The following is a 24,681-nucleotide window of genomic DNA, read 5'->3' as shown; positions in this document are numbered from 1 at the left end:
TGGCCAGCACCGCAGGATAAAATTTTTCTCTCCCCCCTTATAACTGCCACACAGGCTATGACTCATCGCACTCCAATCAAAGGAAAGAACGAGAGGAGCAAGCCTCGCAATCACCAGCTTCCCCCCCGTCGCACGACCGCTACCTCGGCTCCGTCCGCAGCACCGCACCGCCGGCGTCCGAGCGCCAACAGCTTCGGCCGCGAACGGGCGAGAAGCACGAAAGCAGTCGCGCCGGAACGTTCCGCGCGTTCCACCGGTGTGTTAGCCGAACCGGCCAATCCGCTAGCTGCCCCCCACCTCCGTGTACCCAGATCTACTAAGGGGAGCCTCTCTGTGGACAGGAGCCTGCTTCGGCTGGTGCCGCGCTAACGTGCTAAGCCCGGTCGCTGAAGAGCACTCAACCACGGGCTGATAATGAGGACCGGCAGCTATTTCAGCACGTAGCGCCGGTGCTCGCGCACTTAGCGCCCGTAATAGCGATCGCGGGCTTTTGTTCGCCGGATTTGTTAACTGCGTGGTGCGACAATGCTGGAGTGCCAGTGGAGGAATGGCATCACACAATGTGTTATTTTGGCTGTGACATGGAGACTGCGCTGGAACCAGTGGCAAGCTGTAGTGTGTATATGCAGCACAAAGTGGTCCGTGTTGTTCATGTAGAAGACATAGACTTGGTACATTGAACCAGTTTATATATTGTTCAGTGTACCAAGTGTATATCTTCTACTTCTCTAAACCAACAGGTTGCGTTGGTTTGTACGATCTCATGCCTGAACTGAAGTTAGCAGAATCCACTTCAGGTGTAATTCCAAGTGCAAATAAATGAGCGAACAGGAAAGTACCTACGCCCGTGTGACACTGAAATCTATGTAACCTGTGGCACTCAAATAAAATCAGGAATCTCTCATCTCAGAAATGGCAAGACGACCTTTTTTTTCCCCTTTCCAGCGCAACAGCGTGTGCTCTGCTGAAGTGGCTAATCTCCAGCGCTGTTCCCATTAATGAGAGCTCTCACCTCCTGACTCAGAGGGGCCGTTTGGCCTTCCTCCCCTAGCAGGAACAAATCAGAGCTGCTCTAGTCCGTCCCTCGCTCGAGATGCACCGTTCCAAATTTGAATGACCAAGCTTTACTGGCGTCCCTCCATTAGGTGACAGTCGCGGAACAGCCGCAGAATTCTGTCCCAGAATGCCGTCTGCCTCGCCAAACACTTCCCACTTCAGAAGAGCCACTGAATGCCTAATTCTGCCTTTGCCACTGCTGACTGGTTCAATGTGTTTGCATTATTACACGTACATTCATACTTCGCATGTTATTTATGTAGTCATTTGAATAGATTACATTTTTTTCACCTATGAATGTATTTCGGCAATAACTGAAGCAAGTGCCTCGATCAGGGGTAAACCCCATCATGGGTCCATGCAGCTGACCATAATTGCTATATTAGGAAATTTTTTATTTATTTTATATATCGATTTAGACAACATAATCATACAAATGCCACTCTTTCTTTCAGGAGTCTTGTGCTGATAGGACATTTGGTTCCTTAAGTGTCAGAGTGGGGGATTTTTTTTTTTGGGGGGGGGGGGGGGGCGTGATGGTGGGCGGGAGAGGAGGTCACGAGGGTGAAGCACCATGGCAATTAGTCCCGGCGGCGTAACCATGGCAACGCGCGGCGCCTCGCGCTGACAGCTGACGCGCTGCCCGTGCGGGCTGGCTCTGACAGCAGGCGCCGTAGTTATGGCGACGCGCGTGCGCGCGTGCACGGGCCCTGACGACGGGGCGTCGCGGGTGGGACGCGGCCCCTCCGGGGCGAAGCGCAGGGTTTGGAGACGAGAACTGGAGCAGATCGCCGCCCGGCTCCGCTACCCTTCTGAGGGGACTGAGGAGCAAGCAGTGAGGGGGGGGGGGGGGGGGTGGGGGGGGAGGAGGAGGGGGGCGGAGACATCTCTCACAAGGGCAGCCCAATGACAGCTCACTCTAAATGACGGGCGGTCGAAGCTCCGCCCCTCGAACCACTGTGCTCCAGGCTTACTGGCTCCAGCGGCTGATGAATATCTAAAAAAACCACTGAGGCCCCTCCCATTCGGCCTAATGGAGATTCAGCCTGCATTACTGCAGACTTATTCAGCAGTGTTTACTCGTGTATTCAAACTGAATATAATGGTCTGTGTTGGATGACCTTGGGGACTGAGGGTATTAAGTAATCCGTTGCCCACCCCGGTAAAGATCGCATCCTTTACATGAGGCATAATGTTCTCACGCAACGTTGCCCCGAGGTTGTGGGAACGTTACGGTTACGTTGTCTGAAAGCAGCGAGTGAGCCGCCAGGCTGAGGGGAAGCGTCACACTGAGGCGGGAGAGACGGGGGCTCCCTGAGGGACCCACAGCCATTTTAAACACGCTGCCCAGGAACAGCACTGCTCTGCAGATACGACTTACCCCTCTCCATTCATACCCTCCAATCTCACACGCACACACACAGATCACACACACACACACAAACATATACGCACACACACACGCACACACACACACATACACACAAACACAGGCAAACACACACACACACATACAGACAAACACACATGCAATGTTAAAAGATTGAAAATACGATTGTGTGTAAGTTTTCATGACGTTCTAATGAAGATGTCTAATCCCAGTTAAACACACAAATACCTGTGCTAGAGTTGCCATGGAGACAGGATTTCCCCCCACAGTGCCCCCAGCCCCTCCCAAGTCAAAGTGCCTTTTGAAAAGGTAATTTTCACAGAGGTTTGACGCCTGCGAACAATAAACTAAGTAGCAGGTACCGAAAATTCAGAAATAGTAACTAATAAAAATATACAGTGATTTTTGTCCACAAGGAATGGCAAGAAAGCTCTGATATACCATGGCTTTTAAATCACAGTAGTCGTGCGAGGACAGAGTGGAACCTGTGGCCACAAAGTGTTAGAGGTCATCCTCATACTGTTCAAGGTCATTTACCTTCAACCAAACTATCTGCGATGCCCGATGGGTGTGACGCTGTAAAAATCTGACTGCAATGGCCTCTATCTCATAAACAGCACATCTTCCTTTGATCACAGCACAATTTTCCATGTTTCTAATGTGAATGAACGAGTGTAGCCGTGTACGAACAGGGTGTGTGTGTGTGTGGGGGGGGGGGGGTTCCAGTGGAGTGAAGACTCCGGAGGGGGGCGGGGGAGACGCACAGTACGATCCATCAGGGCTGTTTGACAGCAAGGGAGCTGTCCCCAGCTTCCCGCAGAGAGCGAGGGAGGGCTGGGGTGCGTCAGTGAGAGAGAGAGGAAGAGAGAGAGAGAGAGAGAGAGAGAGGGAGAGACAAACGGGGGAAGAAGGAGAGAGAGTCCCCAACTGACATGCCAGCGGCCACTGTGATGAGAGCATCCTCCTCCGCGTTTCCATTCATAGAAATCCGCGGCTCCTGCTCGCTATCTCACACAGCGTCACTGCCTTCAGCGGGGGGGGGGGGGGGGGGAACACTGAGGGGAGGGTGGGGGAAACCTCATTGGCCGAGGGCTTTCGGCACACCCGCTCCCAGCCAATCGCAGAGCTCCCTCGGTTGTGCGACACAGAGGAGTCAGAGGAGCTTACGTTAGCACTGCGAAGGAATGAGGATTAGCAGAGATGCAGTCTTTTTTTTAATTCTTTTTTTTTTTCTTTTTTTAAAGTATCTCAATCTTGCGGTTTCTATTTAAGTAAAATGACAATGAGGACGCGCATCGCACGCTGCAGTGACGAAGAAGGATTCCTTTTTTCGGGGGGGGGGGGGGGGGTGGCTTTTTTAACGACTAAAATAGTGACTTAAGCAGCCTATTTCTGCTTGCACACCTCCTGCCAAAAAAGCACATTTAAGCTGAGCTCTTATTCAGCGGTTCGGTAGAATAAAGATATTTCACCCCTCACAGCTCACGGCCGTCTAAATACAAAGTCAGCGTCCCCCCGCGAGAAACCGTATTAATTGTCCAGCCAATCGGCAAACGCCGCCGCGCTCTGCGGCAAAGATTCGTCACGTTTTCGGGGAGCCTGGCGCTGCCGAGCTGGAAGGATTCGGGTCGGGGAGATTCTGTTTGACGTCGTTAGCGACGTCAGGGGCTGCGGCTCGGTCCAGCGCAGGCAGCGCTGAGACAGAGTGGAAATAAGAGTCCCGGCGGTGGTCAGGGGATGCAGATCTACGGCTTGTGCTGAGCCCCGCAGGTCTGGCGTTTGGGGTAGTGATGCGCGCTGATGTCACGCTCGGCCCGAGCTCCGTCGGCGCGGTTTCCCACCGTGAAGCGCCGCGTTCCGCTCACGCACGACCGCGAGGCGCGGCGTTCTCGCGTACCCGCTAGCGCCGCCGCGGCTAACGTTCCGCGACCCTGTCACAGAGCCGTTGCATAAAGACCATCGTCTATGTCATTTCCTGTTTTAATATGATGAAGATATTATGATGAAGGATTTTTTTTTGTGTGTGGATTATTTCTAAAAAAAAACACTCATGTAGGGTGTTTTCCAAATAAAAGGGATGTTAAGATTCCTAAGAGAGGAAAACTATGTGTGTGTGTGTGTGTGTGTGTGTCTGATGGTTGAACACCTGTGCATGTGTGGGTATGCGTAACCATGGGTAACTGTGTGGGAATTCAAAGGCTCTGCTCTGACACGTGAGCACCTGTGAGTCAGTGCCTGTGTTCACGCGTCTGCAGCTATGAGTGTGTGCTTTCTACCTCTAGGCTGTGCATCTCTTTGTGTGTGCGCGTGTGTGAGTATGTGTGTGTGTGTGTATGCGTGCGTGCGTGTGTGTGTGGGTGTGTGCGTGTGAGTGGGTGCGTGTGTGTGCGCCTCTCTATTTGTGTGTCAGCATCTCTGCCTCTGAGACCCTGCTCAGGCAGCTGTGATGTCACAGTAGGTCTCCAGCAGTAGCCAATCAGAGCCTGGCTGCGTCACACACAGCGTCTCAGGGGGCCCCGCTCCTGCAGTAACTTTCAGCTGTCCTTGCCAGCCGGAGATCCCACACAATTCAATATGAGCCCCAGGCCAGAGATTTACCCTTACTGCACATACACACACACACACACACACAACCATGCACACACACACACACATACACACACACACAAACATACAAACACACACACACACACAAACACACACGCACACGCACACACACACACACACACACAAACATACACACGCGCACACACATGCACAGACACATACAAACACACACACACACAAACATAAAAACACACACACACACACATGCACACACACGCACACAAAAACGCACACACACATACAAACACACACACACACACACAAACATACAAACACACACACACACACACACACACAAACATACAAACACACACACACACAAACACACATGCATACGCACATACACACACACACACACACACGCGTCACTCTGCTCACACAGTAAACTTTGAGACCATATTCTTGAGCAGAACTTTGAGACCGTGCTCTTGAGCAGAGAGCTCAGGTAAGGAGCACTCAGGTAAGGAACACTCAGGTAAGGAGCACTCAGGTAAGGAACACTCAGGTAAGGAGCGCTCAGGTAAGGAACACTCAGGTAAGGAGCGCTCAGGTAAGGAGCGCTCAGGTAAGGAACACTCAGGTAAGGAACACTCAGGTAAGGAGCGCTCAGGTAAGGAACACTCAGGTAAGGAACACTCAGGTAAGGAGCACTCAGGTAAGGAGCGCTCAGGTAAGGAACACTCAGGTAAGGAACACTCAGGTAAGGAACACTCAGGTAAGGAGCGCTCAGGTAAGGAGCACTCAGGTAAGGAACACTCAGGTCGCCATGCTTCCTGTCTGAGAGGGCTGCACTGTTCTTCTCCCCCAGACCATTCCTCTCATTAGGCGTTCTCGTCATCTGTCAGCGAGAGCCCCGGGTTTCCATAACACCAGATTTCCATAAATGCAATAAAAATGAGCCGAAACAAACAACAGCACGAGCCTCCAGACATCGCTTTTTCTGAGGCGAGCAAATGCGTCCTGTAGTTGTACACGTTTGAGTGAATGGGTATGTGTGTGTGCATGGATGTACGGGTATTCTAATGTGCAGTGTGCCCGTGTGTGTTTGTACATTTGTGTCTGCGTGTGTGTGTGTATACCTGTGTGTGTGTATGTTTGTATGTGTGTGTTGTATATGTGCATATCCCTGTGTGTGTATGTGTATTTGTAAGTGTGTAAATGTGTGTACCTGCATGCGCGTGTGTGTGTATATGTGTTTGTATGTGAGTGTACCTGCCCCAGAGATGCACAGAGACAGTGCAGCAGCCCCAGGCACTCGGCTGTCAGGAATGCAGGTAATCTCCTTGCTGGATGAGTCAGGCGTTATTAATAGCAGGATGCTGGATTAATGTGCACAGAAAAGCCATCAGTCCCTCTCATCCACCAGCGGCAGCCATCGCAAGCGGAGTGCCGAACGGACTGCTTTTCCCCTGCCTCCCTGACCCTAACCTCCCTCCAGTGGGCCGCGGGTGCTGATTGGTTCCCCTTTCAAAATAGTTTTTTTCTCAACCCGTCAACTCCCACATCTCACGCCAGTGTTCTCCCTTACTTAGTCACTCCGAATTTACGTCACGGGGGATTTAAAAAAAACTTTGCATCGCCTCAGAAAAAAAAAAAAAAAAAAAAAAACTTGGCGGGAGCCAAGTAAGACGGCTTAAACGCGTCACCCGGGACTGCGTCGTCTCAGCCCGCCACCGAACGCACACGCTCCCCTCTCCCACTGAACCAGAACCCACCTGGTGTCCTACGCCCTCAGTGTCGAGCGAAAAGAGAAATACAAATAGAACGGCAGGAAGCGGAAATTCGCCTCCTGATTGGTTGCTGAAGCTAACTGGAGTTTGGCTTGGTTTTGGATGGGAAACTTGAGAAATTCAGGTTGGTGCAGAAAGTGGGGTTGGTGGGTTAGTAGGGGGCCGCCTTCCCTCTGGTCCAGTTAGGAACTCCAAAGCCCCAAAGCACTGAGAGGAACAAGGTTCTGACAGAACACGACTTAAAATTCAATGGCAGCCGAATAAGCCCCTCCCCCTCTTCACCTCAACTGCTGTCACGCATCACCAAGGTGAGTGCTTGCTCATTGGCTGTTGTTGATGAACTTCAGCTCATTTAGACCAGCCAGTCAGTGTCTGCTAGAGGATGACAGGAACAGGTCACAGGAATAAATAATCAATATCAATTCCAGCGGTGTGTGGGGGGTCACCTGTGTGCTGAGGTCACAGCAGCAGCACCATTAAGCTTGGTGTTTAAAGGAAGCGAGCGGAAAGCCACACGTTTTGAGTAGGGCGGTCTGTGGAAGGACAGCCTGCGGGCGGGGGGGACGTTTCCAGAACATTCTAGCAGGACTTGCTGCGGCTTCAAATCAATGACCCGGCAGAGAGAGAGAGAGGACGTCAGCGTATACCAGCTGAAGCAGTCCCCAAGGTCACGTCCAAATATATCCAAATAACAGAACCCACTCAACACAAGCACTCAGTCCCACGCACTAGATTCCCAGACCTATGGCACGGCATGGCACTAGATCTATGGTAGACTTATCGTGCAAGGAGGTGGGCGAAGCCGTCATTTGTTTACAGCAAGGACTTACAACGGAGGGCGTTCATCCCTCCTGCCCTGTCCTGTGCGCGGCTGGACGGGCTTCTCCGGGGCTGTGGGCCAGCGCATCACAAGGCTCGCGGGAACGCGTCTGACTAACCGAACCCACGGGCTCCGAGACACCGGAGGCGCCATGTTGCGAGCCTCAGGCTCTTCGCTGGAAACAGCGACGGCGAGGGAACGCGGCGCAGCGAAGTCCCGACGCTCTCCCTCCCTGAGCATGCTGGGAATCCCGGCCCGGGGCACGAGGCTCTGGAACGCGAGGCGCGCGTCCGGCGGGAGGCCGACTGAGTCAGCTCTGCGGGGAGGCCCCGCGTTCCCCAGGGGCCGGTCAGGTGTGCTTGTGCTGGAATGCGCAGAGAGGGCCCAGGGCTGCTTAACCCCGCCCCCGGAGAGAGAGAGAGGAAGAGTCCTCACAACCACTGCACAGCGTCAGCCCTCCGGGAGTGAGGCCTCCTGGGTCACACAGGACCCAGGTGAAACTAGTCATACAGGCACACAGACACACACACGACTGCACACACACACATAAACACACGCACACGCACACACATAAACACACAGGCCTCACTCACAGTACTGTACAGACGCTGGAGGAGACATCTCAGAGCAGGGACGCTGATCCAGAATCAGTTTAGGGAAGAGGAGGGATAGGGGGCGGGATAGCGGGGGGCCAGGGGCGAGGGGGAGGGGACGGGAACATCAGGCAGCTGTGCTGAAAGCACTGTAGTGCTCTCCACTGGGAGAGAGAGAGAGAGAGAGAGAGAGAGAGAGAGAGGGACAGAGAGAGGGCTAAATATACTGAGCTCTACAGAGCCGGCACATCCTCAGCAGCTGTGGCCACTCTGCACCACCCTCCGGCCCGATCCCACAGGCAGCCGTCCTGGGCTCCTGATTGGGCGGCAGGGCAGGGGGGGCGGTGAAGTGCCCGCCTCACCGCGCGAGTGGGACCCTGAGTCAGGCACGGCCTACGGGCACACACAGGGCCGAGCTCCGTCCACATACACACACTTCATCACTTCCTTCTTTCACAACAGAATGTCCTAGGCCTTAAGAGGTGGCTGAAGTGTTCTGCAGAAGGCTGCAAATAGCGACCTTGGAAAGACACTCAGCGGAGGAGAGCTTTTGTTTCGGACGTTTGGCACAGTTTCTAAGGCTTGATTGACGAGTGAGAGGTTTTTTCTCCCACAGATCCACTTTACAGGAAAGGCACGCCGTGTCCTGTCTCTCCTGTTGAACAGCATCGGGTGCACGGCGGCCATTCCAGGGCTAGAAACCGCGTGTCCGTATGACACAGCCATAGCCTCAAGCCGGCGGAGGACAAACATGACCTCTGACCTTTCTCCCCGCGATACCCAGCGGGTCACTGGGGAGAGGGGGAAGGGGCTCTGAGATCAGGCTAAAGCAGCCGCTCACAGAGCGCGGGACGACATCAGTCAGCCCGCCGGCCCTCACGAGAGAGGACAGCTTTAATTGACCCCACTTAAAAAAACACACACACCAGGAATTACACTCTGACTCCGACTTAATAGCATTCCGCCGGCTCGGTCCACAGCCGGGACGAGCGACTCCAGCTCTGGAGCGTTCCGCACTTAATGGAATTACTTCCAATGGATTTGCATCGCAGCGACGGGGGGCAACTGTTGATAATGAACTGATCAGCTACTGCTAGCGATGAGCAGTGACTGAGCTTGGCCAACGCTACTAACTAACTAGCAAGGGAAAGAGGAGCGGCTAGCCATTCGGAAGATACACACATGATCGCGAGCGCTCTCCTCAAAAACCAGCAGAGGACGAGTTGGTTGCATCGATGGGCAGAGAATAAAATTGGGCATCATCCCAAAACTGGGAGAAAAATAAAAACGGAGGATAAAAGCTGATTCTAAAAAAAGCAGTGCTCAAACCTGCGGGCCACAGACTGTCCAGGGACGTCTTTTCAAAGAGAACTCCTGCGCATGTTTACGGTGCCTGGCCAACATTCGGCTCCTTCTGCTCTAAGGCATCGATGGACCTTATCCGCAGAAGCCCGCCGAGTCCACAAACTGTGTTTCTTTCTCTCAGAAACACTCCACAATACACGCTGAGGGAGCTGCAGCCGACCTTCCACACTCAAACACACTTCCTTTGAGGGGCCAGTCACGTTTGAATTGTTCACAAAATAACTGACTGATTTCCACCCCCCCCCCCCTCAGTCGACCAGCATAAAAGAAAGAACGCTACCTGCCTTCCAAGGACAACGGTGACTCGTCGTTGCCTTGCAATTTGCAAAGCAGCTCCGACTGCCGCACAGTCAGGCTGCTGAATGCGAGCTTTCAGTCAGAGCCGCAGAGAAACGTCAACGTGCGCGAGCCAGAATGGAAACGCCGGAGAGGAAACGAGTCCTCTGTGAGCAAAAAAAAAAAAAAACGGTTCTTTTGTGTCTCAGCCAGCTGCCCCCCCCCCTCCCCTCCCCTCCCCTCCTCTCCTCCTCCCTGTCCATCTCTCCCTCCTTCCTCCCTCACACTCCCTCCCTCCACTGTTGCGCGTGTTGGAGAGGCTGACATGTCCGGGCTGGGAGTTCTCCGTGTGCCATTAAGGGTTCCCAAAAAAAAGAGGAAGCTGAATTTGGAGATCCTCCAGATCTGATGCCTTCCTGTGCATCTGTGCGTGGGGAGGCATGAGAGATTCGGCTCAAGGCCAGTTTGCAGTCACGTCTGATTGGCTGATGGGTATCTCCAAATCGTCACCAACATTCCATCATAGCTCGACTTTGATATTGAGCGCTGTCGCTCATAAAACGTACACGTAACCAATAAGAACGTATCGCCGAAGTGGAGTCATTAATGGCATCTTTGTAGTCTGCCTGGTTGGCAGCATACAGGTACGGAAACATAGTTTATCAAACGCTCAACAAATGTTCTGTCTTCCATTTCATTTATTTTAAGGTTATCCTAGTTGATTGACTTTACACTTCGCTAAAGGTAATTACAGAAGATGACAGAGATGTTCTATAATAATATTGTCATGACGACTGAGTCGATGATGGGGGTCAAAATTCAGTACAATTTAAGTAGCAGCGATGGGCACAATGATGATAGCGATGACGGCAAACCGTCCATCGCTCTAGTATAAACTAAAATTTGTGATCGACTATCAAATGCGATAACCATCGGTGGAAACGATCATAGATTGCCTAATTATAAACTGGCCTTCAGTGTCCCCGGAATGGTACTGGGCTGGGACGGCCGGCCGTGGGTGGACCTGGCTTAGGGGGGCTCAGGGGAGCACAATTCTGTGAAGCACTGATTTTGGGTGCAGCTGTAGGGGTCCCTCTGCCCCCTCCTCTCCTCTGAGACTCCCAGCCTGGCTGCACTGGCTCCTTTGGCTGATTAAACAGCCCTCTCATGTCACCTCCGAGGCTAAGGAACGAACGCGACCTTCAGCGCGACCTTGAGACCGGAACGCGCCGGCGCGGCTAACCGCATCGGTCCGACCGCAGGGGAATCCTGAGAGGCGGGGGAAACGGCAGCCTCGTCTTCGTCTTCCGACGACCCCCGCGGGGGGCGTGCACGCCGCCCCTGCACCAATGGCGCGGCTCCACGGCCCCCCGTCGCCGCCAACCCCCGGAAAACCTCCGTCGCCTCTTGACGTGGCGCGGGAGGGTGAGCCCACGCACGCGGGGAGGGGGGCGGGCAGGGGGGCGGGGGGGCGGGGGCGGCGACAATCATCCGCCGGCGCGCGTCTCGGCCGCGGCCGCGCGTAAGTCAGCCGGCACCAGAACTAATTACTCTTCCAGGCGAGGAGCTATTTTTACCCGCCTCGGCTTCCCCTCCCAGAGCTCGGCAGATCAGAGGGAGCGCACCGCTCTCCGGGCCGCTGGCGGCCGTTTATCGCGATCTGGCGGCGGGCGAAAGCTGGAACCGCCGCTGTCCGCGGATAAAACCTTCAGCGGAGCTCTGGCAGTATTTAAAAAATAAAAAAAAGCCATGAAACGTACGTAAAATCAGAGGACGAGTATCTCTTTCCTTTGTAAAGCGCGGTACTCACACGAAGAGAAAGGACACGATTTGTTTGAATAAGGTTGAACAACGGCCGCAACAGGCTCTCACACAGTCGCCTTTGATCTGTGTGTCGCAGTAGCGTTTGGTGAGAGTGGATTGGGGTGGGGGTGGGGGGGTGTGGGGGGGTGTGAGGGGAGGAGCTGGGCCCTTTTCATCTGAATGTTGATGCAGGATCGAGGTGCTGCTTCTCGCCCACGGGAACAGGTGGAAAAACACGGGCGTAGGAACCTGTGGAACAGCCACGCTGGGCACACCACGCAGGAGACATGTAACATGTAATCTCCCTTCACTCTCTCCGCCAACCAGAACCTCACCAGAATCTCACCGCCCAATCAGGGGCCGCAGCCAAACTAACGTGCTTTTATTAACAACAAAGCCCATCTTCTTAAACCCCCTGCAATGCATTCTGCGATATGAAACTTTTTTTTTTTGCTTTGTTTTTAATTAAACAGTCAATTAACAACAAAGTCCATATTTTTAAACCCTCTGCGATGCATTCCAGCAATATTAATCTTTTTTTGTTTTGTTTTTAATTAAACAGTCAATTAACAACAAAGCCCATATTTTAAACCCTCTGCAGTGGATTGTGAGATATGAAACTTTTGCTTTGCTTTTAATTATTGTAGCATAAGTTAATAACAAGCAGCTTGTATGTCTCAAAATAAATAAAAGCACACAACAAGCCACAAGGCATGCAGGGATATATATACTTATACAGGCAAAAAAGGAACTTCCAGTAGTGCAAATTATCAGCTGACTGCGGTCTTACATAAGGGAAATAAATGGGTATATATAGACGTGGTATGGAAATGGTTTTAGTGTTTTTAATATCCAGCTGTCTGTAGTTTACAGTACCTGTAGCCTCCATTAACTAATAATGACAGGTTAGTAAATTATAGAATCAGCAAAATCAGAAAAGCATCTCTATCTGTCATCATACAATTTCTCCTAATAATTGCACATCAGGGCACTGTATAACCTGTTCAACTGCACAGCCTCCTGCCAGGTTCATTTCAAACCAAAACACTTCATCTCCTGCATGTACCTGTTCTGCACATACTCTGCAGAAGTGCATAAAATCACAATGGTCCTGAACAAAGGTTTAAAAAAAAAAAAACTGTAGTTCCTGGTAATAGACACTCTCAACGTACACACATCACACAGAACAAACACTGAGAAATAGCTCCTGCGTTCAAGTGGCAAGAGACCAATTCCATTCTGTAAGCCTCTTCAGCAGCATCACAGGCGCGCGCCTATTTTCGATTTGAGAAATATTCAGGCTCAAGGTAAAGTCATGGTACTCCAGTCATGATTGCAGTATTCTTTTGTAAGTAGCTCCAGCCCACCAGCTAACCTCTTCTTCTCTAGCCTTAGTGCAGCTTGTGAACGTGTAGACTCTCTGTCTGGGTGCACTCACACCTGTGGGTTCACACTTGTGGGGAGTTCCTCATTCCTCACTCAACTCTAACAGTGAGGGATGGATGATGTCACAATGAGAAAAAAAAAACAAAACAAAAAAAACACCAGCTTTACGGTGGCAAGTTAACGCACTTGAATCATCGCTGAGTATCAAAAAGCAAAACAAAGAATGAAAACCTGACTGAAGAAGAAACTGCTGAAGCTGTATTGCTGTAAGGGGCAGAGGCCATGTCACGTTATCCTTGGATTTATTGAGCACATCTAAGAAGACAATTCACAGTGCAGATGATGTGAAAGCACGGAGCTGCTATTGGAATGTTCAGCCACAAGATGTGACTGTGGGATGTGAGCAGGATGTGCACTGACTCTTTTTTTTTACATTAGTCATAAGCCTTCCTCTCCCCCTTCCAGTTATCAACAACAGGATTTAGGGTGAGGTCCACAATGAGTGTGTGTGTGTGGTGTGTGTGTGTGTGTGTGTGTGTGTGTGTGTGAGTGTGCGTGCGTGTGTGTGTGTGTGTGTGTGGTGTGTGTGTGAGTGTGGCATGAATCCCATATGAGCGGTGGAAGGCGGAGTTAGAAGAAAGGGATGTCATGGGAGAGAGATGCCAGGTGTGTGATTAACTGTGCCAAGCAAGGGCGTCTGGTTGGTCGCTGACCCATTTACACTGAGGAGGACGGTTATATGGGTTGCCATGACATTCAGGCAGAGCCCAGCCCACTAGGACCTCCTCTCTCCATTCAGAAGTTGAGGAAAAGGAGTGGGCGGAACACAACATACCCCCAGTCAACAGCCAACAGCAAAAATACCTCATTTGCTGTTTTCGGGGAATTTGTTTAGCATACACTGAAACTTAAGCAATGTCTGAAGTGTGGCCATAAAACACATGGAATACGTCATACGCAGACAATGTACCACGTACTTTCTTCTTAAGCAAGAAATAAACATTTCATTTGCCTCATATTATTTAGGGAACGCAACAAACAAAAGTCAAAGTGTGCTTATAGTTAGTGCCAGCTACAGCGTTCAGGAACCATAAGCATTTCGTATGAAGCCCTCTTGTTAGAAAATGTGCAGCACAGTTCCCTTGTGCCCTCAGTCTATATACTGGCAGGTTGTTTGTGTTCATATACTGTAGGTCAGACTTTGCATTTGACATCCATGCAAAGCCGAGGTTTCCATAACCTAAACGGAAACATCCGATTCCAACAAATGTTGTCTGTAAATTTTCGTAGAGCAAAGGTACCCGTGTGCGGAGGTCACTGCCAACAAACACCTGTGCATGTCCCATTCTTAGTGCCACTTCCTGTCACCTCCCTCAGTTCATGAAATGACCCTCTCCCCGTCCATGAACCCAAAACACAAAACAAATTTTTTCACCGAATGAACTTCAGACTCCGATTGGGCATGCTTGCTAATACGTTACTGCATGGAAAACTATGAATAGTTTCATGAAAGCACAGCCCAAGGAGGCCTTTAAATGAAATCAGTATTCTCAGCTATAAAGTTTGGCTTTTACAGACAGCCAGCTCTTACGTAATCTAGCGCAGGGCACTATAAGCTTCTTACTTTGTTTTGAATTCAGCTTCTGGCAGCCATTGCAACCTGAAAAAGCTGAAAAACTCTAAAGTGCACCAAAAAAACCACACACACACACACACACACAAACATAAACACACGCACACACATACACACACACGCACACCACACACACACACACACACGCACACGCACACACACACGCATGCAGTGACACACTACACATATGTGCGTGTAAGGGTGTATGTATTCATGTGTGTGTGAGTGTGTATGAATGTGTGCATATGTATGTATGTATGCATGTGTGTGTGTGTGTGTGTGTATGTGAGTGAGCGTGAGTGTGAGCGTGTGTGTGTGTGTGCATGTGCGTGTAGGTGTTTGTGTGTGTGTGTGTGTGTGGTGTGTGGTGTGCGTGTGTGTGTGTGTGTGAGTGCGTGTATGTAGGTACGTGTGTGTGTATGTGTGTGAGCGTGTGTGTATGCATATGTGTATGCATATGTGCGTATGTGTGTATCTGTGTCTGTGTGCGGCATCCAGTGAGCTCTCTGAAACAGCAGGGCCTGTGAGGTCATTCTGGCTTCAGGGACAAGGCTGCCGTGGCTGCACTGGCTTAAAGGGCCAGGAGATCAAACTGCCCTCTGGAAATATAAATGAGTGAGAGCGGGAGAGTTCAGCGGCACCGCATTACATCATATGGCACTCAGCGCTCATCCTGGATCCCCAGGCCCTCCCTGCAGAATCCGCTGTACTGCTAGCAGAACGCCGTTAGCAGAATGCTGCTAGCAGAACACAGCTAGCAGAACGCTGCTAGCACAAAAATGCCAGCAGAACGCCGTTAGCAGAATGCTCCTAGCAGAACACAGCTAGCAGAACACAGCTACCAGAACGCTGCTAGCAGAAAAATGCCAGCAGAACGCCGTTAGCAGAATGCTCCTAGCATACCGCTGCTAGCATGATGCTTTTAGCGGAACGCCGCTAGTAGAATGCCGCGAGCAGAACGCTGCACTTTAACAACGGCGGACCATTCCGAGATTGGCAACAATTCCAGAAATTGTCTGTGACTGTGCCTGTTCCTCTTCCTTTCAAGATGTCCCTGAGAGCCGCCTGATATTAGCTTTTAGCGGTGATGTAGCAGTTTGGCGCGGTGACATTTTTGTTATCCGTTTTCGTGATTCCGCAGCAGCGCTGTGGCGAAAGAGACCCTTCACAAATAACATGTCGGAAAGTTTTTTGAGAACTCCGTAGGAATTCCAACAGCATGAAAGCCTTCAGACACCACTTGCTTTCTATGGCAGGCTATAGCACGGTTTAGGTACTGGAACGACGTCGTTTTTCATTTTCTCATCGTGTGCTTTCTGTCTGCTAAGAAGCAGTCATATGGTACATGCCAAGGTTGTTTCCACAGCAACTCCAATGTTCAAACTGCTTCTGTCGTTACAATAGAAACACATGCAGGCGCTCAGACAAAGGTGTGGACATAGACCAACCGAGAGATTATTTTCCGACCAGAACATTCCAAGTCAAGTAATACAAACTCATAAATTCTGTTTGTCTCATCAACCAGCCCTCTAATGTTCAGTGCATCTTCAGAGTGATAATTTCAAAGCTAAAATGTGAATGTCAGGTTTACAGCAAAGTAATGATATTAACAGGATCATTTACAATCTTGCACACCTATTACAGTGCCTATTACCACATCCCAGCTGAAGAGGGAAAAAAAACTCAGGTTCTGGCCAGGGGCTGCGACTATTTTGTTGCATCCCCTCATTTGAGTCTTTACGCCACCTAGTGGTGCAATGAATGTAAGGCAGTCACGTTGGGGAAGCCACACAGTAAATCAATGGTGACGGATGCAACTGTTGGTTCATTGCGCACTAACGACGTGCATGAGTTACAGTGTGGATCATCTCTAGTCTAACAGCCTCAAAAGCACCACGCCTCTCGTGAGCCACGCGCCACCGCAATCTAAACTGAGATATTGATTAGTCAGTGTTTAAAATACGAACATCCTCAGGAGAAAAGCACAAGGGAACCTCCTATAATCTGTTGCGCGCACACAATGCTATCGGCCTTTTAGCCCGAGAGATTGATTAGCTGTCAATCTCCAATCCCAGGATGGGGGGGGTGGGGAATTGGGGGGGGGGGGTGGAGCTGTGGATTCGAAAACGTTTTGATGTCTGATGAAAGGGAGGGAGGTCGACGCCCTCAGAATGAGGAATGGGGGGGGGGCTAGGGGGTCACAATGTTCTCTGGTTCCTTATAGAGACCGATACCTCCAGCCACCCACTGCAGAGGGGCGGGGTGGAGGCGGAAAGGGGGGGGTGGGGGGGCTGCGAGAGGGACACTTGATTACGCTTCTAATGAAACCTGGATTCCAGCACCATTCCGGGTCCCTCAGGGCGAGAACTGAATTGCGGTTTCCTCTCTCGGGGGTGAGAGCGGAGCCCCAACAATAGACACGCTATCGCTGGATGGCTGCGGCGTGGCGTATTTGGACAGGCGTTATGCTGCTCTTTTCTCGTTCCAGCGTTCCCAATACACGCGCACGCGGGAGACAGAGAGGCAAGGTGACTTCTCAGAATCGTTACGTTACGGTTACTTGGCGGACGCTTTTATCCGAAGCGACGTACAATAAGTGCGTCATTGCAGCGGGCACCTGTAAGAATTTGAATAAAGAATCTTGGAGTTGGACCCTTACAATGTGGCCGCCCGGTTCCTGAATAAAACGTATTTGCGGTTCGTGAATACCATTTTGGGATATTTAACCCGAGGGTTTTTCCCCACAAAAGCTCGAGAATAAAAAGCGCGACTGCCTCCCTCACCCGAGCGCAGGTGGTACGAGGGCCCCGGGAGATTGAAATCATACTCCGTGGCACGGAGCGAGATCAGGAGGGCAAGCTGGCGTGCTAAAGTGATTATCTACACCGCCACTCCGGTCCTTATTTACTGTAACATCGCGGGCTCCGGCACAGAGCCACTTGCCCAAAGAACAGGCCATGTCCCGGGCCCATTACGGAACAAACGCATGAGGGCTTTCCATAAGAAGCTCATCTTGTGGTTCGGCACCAATCGGTGGTCCCCGCTCTTCTGAAATGGGAAAAATGGAAATAGTTCCCTTTGCCATATGGAACCCTAATCTAATTCATTCACAAAGATGTATTTTATTATTATTATCATTAGTTTTTATCCAGGCACTTCATTTCATAGGTGTCGCTTGGCCAAAATACAGTTTTTTTCTGACCTGCTTACCTAACTAGATTCCGGTCTGTCCTAATATGGTACCTAACACGGAAATATGCAGGAAAAAAAACACGATGGAAAATAAATACGAAATAAATATATCTAAGACCATTGAACCACCAAATAATGTTAAATGCTGCCCTTACGTCCCCTAATTCCACCGGGCTCTGAGCTCTGTCTGCTTGGTAACAGCCCTGCGGTGAATCCATTAGCCGGGTCTGTTGCGGTGAACGTGCTGTTCTGACCAGCGGCTCGCGGGGAGCTCGTTTGAGGGCCCTGAGTTTCAAAGTGCCGAGCCTTTTCTTTTTTGGCGACCTGCGGAGAAGCCGCCTCCGGACCAGGCCACCGCCGGCGCTGTCACCGCGGCCGAGAGGCGGCACGCGCTGTTCCGTTCGGAGCCTCGCCGCGGCGGGAACAGGGGGGCGGGGAACGGAACTCGGCGGCACGTCGGAATTCTGGCCCATGTGCAACCTCACCACACGGGCCTGTTGCTTGTCAACACGGAGCGGAGATTTTTAAGCGGTTACTTTTCTTCCGGTGAGCCGGCAGGGAACGGCGCGGTCGCTGCCGGCAGGGCCGGCATCATATACGGGGATCTCGGGGGTGCGTGGCGGAGCCCTTATCGTACCCTAGCGCTTGGGGCTGGACATGCCAAAACCGGAAGGCCTCACACTTGTGTAAAAGGCTGGTGTTCGGCTGTCTATCCACATAACAATCCTGATTCATTAAACGCGACTAAATGCATTAAACACAGAAAGGACGATTTAATTCAATTCAGAGAAGTGATTGAACAATTGAAGCACCCACTCGTCACTCTCAATCTCCAAATCTTTTGTACGGATTCATTAATCAACACTTTCATCAAGCTCCCATCAGATAAGCGTTCGCCGAGGCGTCCGCAGCTTTGGCAGCTGCGGCGCAGATAAAAAAAAAACGGGGTAGACCCGCGTCTTTCTTTCAGTTTTCTTTCGAGTCGCAGAGGACGACAGCGAGACGTGGTCCCACCTCGTCGAGGAGCTCTTGACCCTGAAATGAAAGCGCTCTCCGAAACAGAAGCTCTTTGTTGTTTTCCGCCATTTCCAGCGCTGCGTTCCCCCCCAGCGTCCCGCCAACACTACGGGGGTTAAACAGCGTCTGCACCAGAGAGATTACTGACCCAACGCCGCATCAGAACTGACTCTAACTGGGTCGGGGGGGTGGGGATGGGCGGGGGGGGGAGTGAGGGGTGTGTCCTGCATCTCTACCTTTTTTTTTTTTTTTGGAGCCACACGCACTTCCCCGCAGGGTCCAATCCCTGGGAATAAAGCATCTGAACAAAAGGCCAGATATGCCTCTGTCTTCAAAACCCTGGATTACAGTCCTAATCCCGGATTACCAGATCTTTCCATCTTTCCACCAGTGTATCACTAATGGGGGAAAGCGAGGGGGTGGGGGGTCGGGGGCTTAGAGGCTACGGATACTCTAAACACACTTTCTCCTCACATCACAATTTAGGCAGTCCTGGACAGATATTAATCAGACACAGAGGCATGGAAATCATGCCCCTATTTCTCTCCCCAGGGAAGACTTACGCAAGGGGAGGGTCCAGGGCAAAAAGAGTGGAGCCTGGGAAGCTATAGCAGGTGGATGCTTACTTTGCGATGAGGTTTCAGGGTGGTGTTCTCGGAAACCGCACAGTTAGCGATTTGAGGTAATATTTTGCTGCAGCTGGAACTTGGTTCACGCTCAGTTTACCTCCAGCGGCCCTCGTTGGGAAGCGACTGCACGTACGTGTTCCGCAAGAGGGGTCACGTTAATGTTTAAACATGCAGTTTACTTCATTGGGTCTCTAGTGAGAAACACAGGATGGGGTATGACAGAATAGCCATTTTAGACTGTTGCCAAAGTGAGCGGCCATTTCAATGATGATGCTATTCACTGCACCAACAGTGAAGCCATACAGAGTAAGTAATATCAGAATTACAATCCAGGAAGGGCCTAATACTCAATGTGCGGTACTCAGAGGGTTAAGATGGATAACCAGATGTATTCTGTTGTCCACTAATGCAGGAGAACGACATGCACACACATGCCGCACACACAGACAAAGGCACACAGCCACACACAGACGCCCACACGAACACGCACACGGACACGGACGGACTCGCACGGAAATCACGCATCGCGGGACCAAGGAGACGAGCGCACGCACGAGCCGGCAGTCACGCACGTCGCCTCCCACACAACGCGCGCGTGTGGACGCGTACGCTCGGACCAAAGAGTCCAGCGTGCACGCGCAGATGTACCATGAGGGCGTACGCGCGACACGGTCACGCGAACTGGTGGGCGCACACGCTCTCGAACACGCCGAAGACCCGCGCGCGGAGTCCGTCAGCACGCTTCGCCTTCCGCCTCCTGACAGCGCGGATGTTGTTCTCTCCCTCGGGCGCTCGCGCGCTCGTAATTACACCCCAGAGACCGTCATTAAGCAACAGACAAATTTAGGGTTGTTCGCTCGAAGGTGGGGGAGGCCAGCCGACTCAGGCCGGCGCGGGGAGAAGGAGAGGGGTCGACCCGCGCGGCGACGCAGACGCAGACGGGAGCACCGGCTCCAACGAGAACTCAACCCGCCCCATTACGGGGGCTAATCTGCCAGAATTTGGTGTTCGGGGGACCGGCTGGAGCTGTTCAGAGCGCAAACGCGGCGCTTGCGTGGCAGTGCCGGATATGCCGACGGCTCATCATGTACCAGACACCGTGTCATCTGGCCAGCGCCGTCTTCGGAGAGGGAGCTCACTTGAGGTTTTTCTTTTCTCCCCCCCTTAGATAAGTCATTTTTCTGTTAAGTACCGTGTAGCGTAAACATACGTTGCCCCGCCTCTAAGCCATAGCCAGCATTGACTGTACCGTTCCAGAAGGACACATCTGGACACATGCGCAATTAAAAATGGCTTCGTCTCTTTATCGGTCTATTGTTGCTCAGATAGTTGCAGGACCTAAAGATACACAGTAAAATGTCCAATGTTAATTCAACTCCAGCAGAGTACATATGAGTCCAACAGGGACCACATGTACTCTGTAAGTGTTGATTTAACACTGGACGTTTTGCTGCGTACATTTAAATAAAAACCTCTCTTCTCACTCTCCTCTCATGGCACCCGGACCCGCGGGCTGATCTCTCCTCCTCACGCATTACCCACATACAGCAGCTTCACAGCGCTCTCATATTCATTTCTATTCCACCCAGCGTTACCGCGTTACCGCGTTACCACAAGGCAAACTTAATACCTTTCGCGATAAGGCCCAGGTATCCTGGCAACGCGACGGCACGCAGTCGCGAGCGTCCGCGCTCAGGCTGAACTCCCATTGGACGAAACGGGACGAACAGCCGCGGCGCCGTGCGGCTCCCGGTCTGAGCTCCGCCCCACCGCGGCGGAGGCGTGGGCGGCGGTCGACGGGGGGCAAGGGGGGGCGGGGGCATGACGCGCGGCCTGTGCCCACATCCTGTGCTCCTTCCCGCCGGCTCCCCAGACCCCTGGGTCCTGCTCCTGTTGGCGGAAAGAGACCCCGCAGCAGACATCTCCCACTTAAAGAGACGGTGTGGTTTTACAGAAAGCGGCACAGATGGACCCGACAGACTGGAATAGCTGGAGAGAACGGAGCGGTGCGCGGTCCATTTTACAGGGAAGGCGCTCGCTACTGCTAATCTCGCCGGATCCCTCGTTGGGTTCTTTAGTCTCTCTTTAAGATAAAGAGCATTAAACTCCACAAATCACACCTTTGTACAAGCAAGTCCTGGTATGGGTCACAGACACGCCCCATCTCTGACTTGTGCCAGCTCTCCTGTAGTACTGCGCGCGGCACACGGAGGAGAAAATGGCCACCGGTGCACCGGCGAGCGACTCGCAGGAGAGCCTGTTCGCCGTGGCCGCGCAGCTTGTGTGGATGTTTCCAAATTAGGGCAAGAAAAAAAAAAAGGTGGTGAAGAAGCAGGGGAAGAAAAATCTGTATCTGAGGAATGACAGGAAAAGGAATGATGTAAATAATGGAGAGACCAGGCTGAGGCTTGCATAAGAGCGAACATGTTGTCAGAAACGTTCAGCTGGTTTGATCCCCTTCCATCCCCCTTCCACCCCTCCACCCCTCCACCCCTCCACCCCTCCGCCCCTCAGTAACATGGGACGCTCATGCACTTCACTCAGAGGCAATTGAGCAAGAAGTGTGCATCACTGCAGAGCCGGGAGCCAGCGTTACGCAACGCACCAGCTGGCAGATTTAACACCGCGTTCAGTGATAGCCTACGGGGCGCTCCGGGCGCTTTTCGGCGTCGGCAACGGTCGCCGGGGCCGTTAATCTTTCCGTTATTTTGCCCCTGACCCGGCGCAACCGAAAAGGCTTGACCCGCGGCAGCCGGGACACGCGAATTAGCGCGGGCAGCCTGGTGACGGATGCCAGGCGAGAGGGACTCTGCCCCGAACACAAACACAGACTCTAGATCCATTTTTTTTTTAGTTTGTCCACAGAATAGCTGAAATTTACGTGCGGGGGGGGGGGGGTGGATTTGACCTGGGGGTTAGGAAGCGGCCAGAGGTGGGGCCGGGGGGGGGGGGTCTCAAACACAGACACAGACCCTGGATCCATTTTAAAAAAATGTAATTTCATCCACAGAATAGCTGAAATAACGTGCGGGGCGGGGCGGGGCGGGGGGGGGGGTAGGGGTGTATGTGATCTGGCGGTTAGGAAGCAGCCAGAGGCTGCGACACAGGGAGGGGGGGGGTGTAGATTGGGGAGCAGGCCCTGGCTCCGGTAGAGGCGCTCAGCGAGTGACAGCGTGACTCAGTGCGAGGGGCAGAAGCTCCAATTATTCGCCGATGAGTCACGGCGTGTGCGGAGGAGCGCGCGCCGAACCCGAGCCGAGCCGCGGCGGATGGTGATGATGATGATGATGATGATGATGATGATGATGATGATGATGGCGGGGCTCTCGCGCGGCTCAGCCCGTCACCAAGGTGACTCAGCCCTCAGCTGGCGCTCGCACACCGAACCACAGACTGAACAAAGAAAAAAAAGGGGTTTTCACACAGGCACGGGTAAGACAACCGTAACACCACAGGGGTCCTGGATGTGAATGTGAAGCGTTAAAAAACTACTTATTGAAAACGATATGGACACTGCGTTCAGAGCTCGTGATAAATTCTCATAGGGCAAAATGTGCGGTTGCTCTTCAAATAAAGGAAGAAAAAAAAAGCTTCAGGTGTCTCAAGAACCCAAATGCGTCACTTCTTCTGAAACTTGGTGAAAGATGTGAGTCAGTTTTGTGCAGAGAATCTTACAAAATGGTGAGGAGAACAACATCGGTTCCGCTACGCTGTGCACGGAAGGGCTTAATAACAGCCACACAAACCTTTCTCGGGGTTTACACGAGGACATCCAGCTGTGCCCAGTTCACCGTTCTGATGCATGGCACAGATGGCCACCTAAATGGCTGATAACACTGTACGGTGTCAACAAGTGGCCCGGGGGGGCGGAGTCACTGCCACGGCACTTCCTGGTCATTAGCGGCAGCGGCCAGCGGAGCTGCGTCCGGTCACCCGCCAGTTGGCGGAAGGAAGCCGAAGATCAAAGGCGAACGCCGCGTTTTAGCACAGCGGGCCGTTTCGCGGGATAATCCTCGGAGCGCGGGGCCCCGGGTGACTCACGGAGCGGCGGGATCCCGCTGCAAGCCCGCGCCGCGTCGGGGCCGCCAGGGGCTGCACTATTTTTTTAATGGCGGTAATCTGCACACCGCTCTGTTTCCGTTTGAAATGAATCCACAGTGCAATGAAGCAATGAATGGCGGAAAGGGGGGGGGGGGGGTGGTTCAGAACAATTGGGCCAATCAAAACGAGAGCCCACTCAGCTGAGAAGGCACAAAACCGGAGATCGGCGCGGCGACGGGACAAAAGCTCCGCCCCCTGACAGGAGGACAGTGAACGCAGTAAGTTAATAGCGCCACGCGTGTATTAAATATGTAGGCGGTCGCGGCCCGATTCAATAATGCACACTTTCTCCACAGGGCCGGTTTGGAGTAACGCTACACCTCCAGGGAGCCGGGCCTGTCTGCTCCACAGCCGAGGTGAACAGCAACAGCAGCCTGCCCTGCATGGCTATGGAATAAGGCAAGCCTTGGTCCTTTCTCCTCATGTAATGGACTGGCCTCTTGCACTGGGAAGCCTTCTGGCAGTGCACTGGCGCTGGCAGCCTCCTAGTCGTGGTGTTCTGATGCATTTACCCACACAAATGCACTGTGCCCTCCTTTATAGCTCATATTCGCTAATGTTACCCGTCCAGTGGCTATTTTGGACGACGAAACCACAGCTGCACCAGCAGTTGCACCAGCTGGCTCCAGGGAAGCCACCCAAAATGTTGCGCTCACACATTCCAAGAAGCATTAACTTCGGCAAAACTTTGATAAACTTTAATCTAAAACTGAAAGCAAACATTTCACTGCACATATTTATTCCTCACCATAATACCATTTGTCATTAATGGACAGGCTTGCATAATTTACTCCCAATAACACCGGAGGCTTGCATTCCCATATATCAGGCATACCTTTTTTCCGTACAAGCGCATTGGCATTCATTTGCATGTCACCTGGCGTGACGCCACAAAACATCGCTCGTTTCCGTGGTTACGTTCCCACCGTCCCCGGGCCCGGAAGACGGGCTTTTTTTTTTTTTTTTTTTACTGAATTAGGTTCGAGACTGCATGAACACATTAAAACGTCCGCCACAAGCGCTCCTCTCTTCTCCTCTCTCGCGTCTCATTCAGCAGGACCTCGATTTGCATCCCGCCAAGGC

At 52.1% G+C, this 24,681-nt stretch overlaps 1 protein-coding gene across 1 annotated transcript in view; it reads right to left on the bottom strand.

Moving 5' to 3' along the window:
• Positions 1-24,681, bottom strand: part of ppm1e (protein phosphatase, Mg2+/Mn2+ dependent, 1E) — a 54,975-nt gene that overhangs the window by 14,839 nt on the left and 15,455 nt on the right. The gene's annotated exons all lie outside the window — the stretch shown is intronic.

Source organism: Anguilla anguilla, chromosome 9, assembly GCF_013347855.1.
Source record: "Anguilla anguilla isolate fAngAng1 chromosome 9, fAngAng1.pri, whole genome shotgun sequence".
In the NCBI taxonomy this organism is placed as follows: domain Eukaryota; kingdom Metazoa; phylum Chordata; class Actinopteri; order Anguilliformes; family Anguillidae; genus Anguilla; species Anguilla anguilla.
The sequence above is the reverse complement of the archived record's forward strand: the minus strand, read 5'-3'. Positions and strand labels throughout refer to the sequence as shown.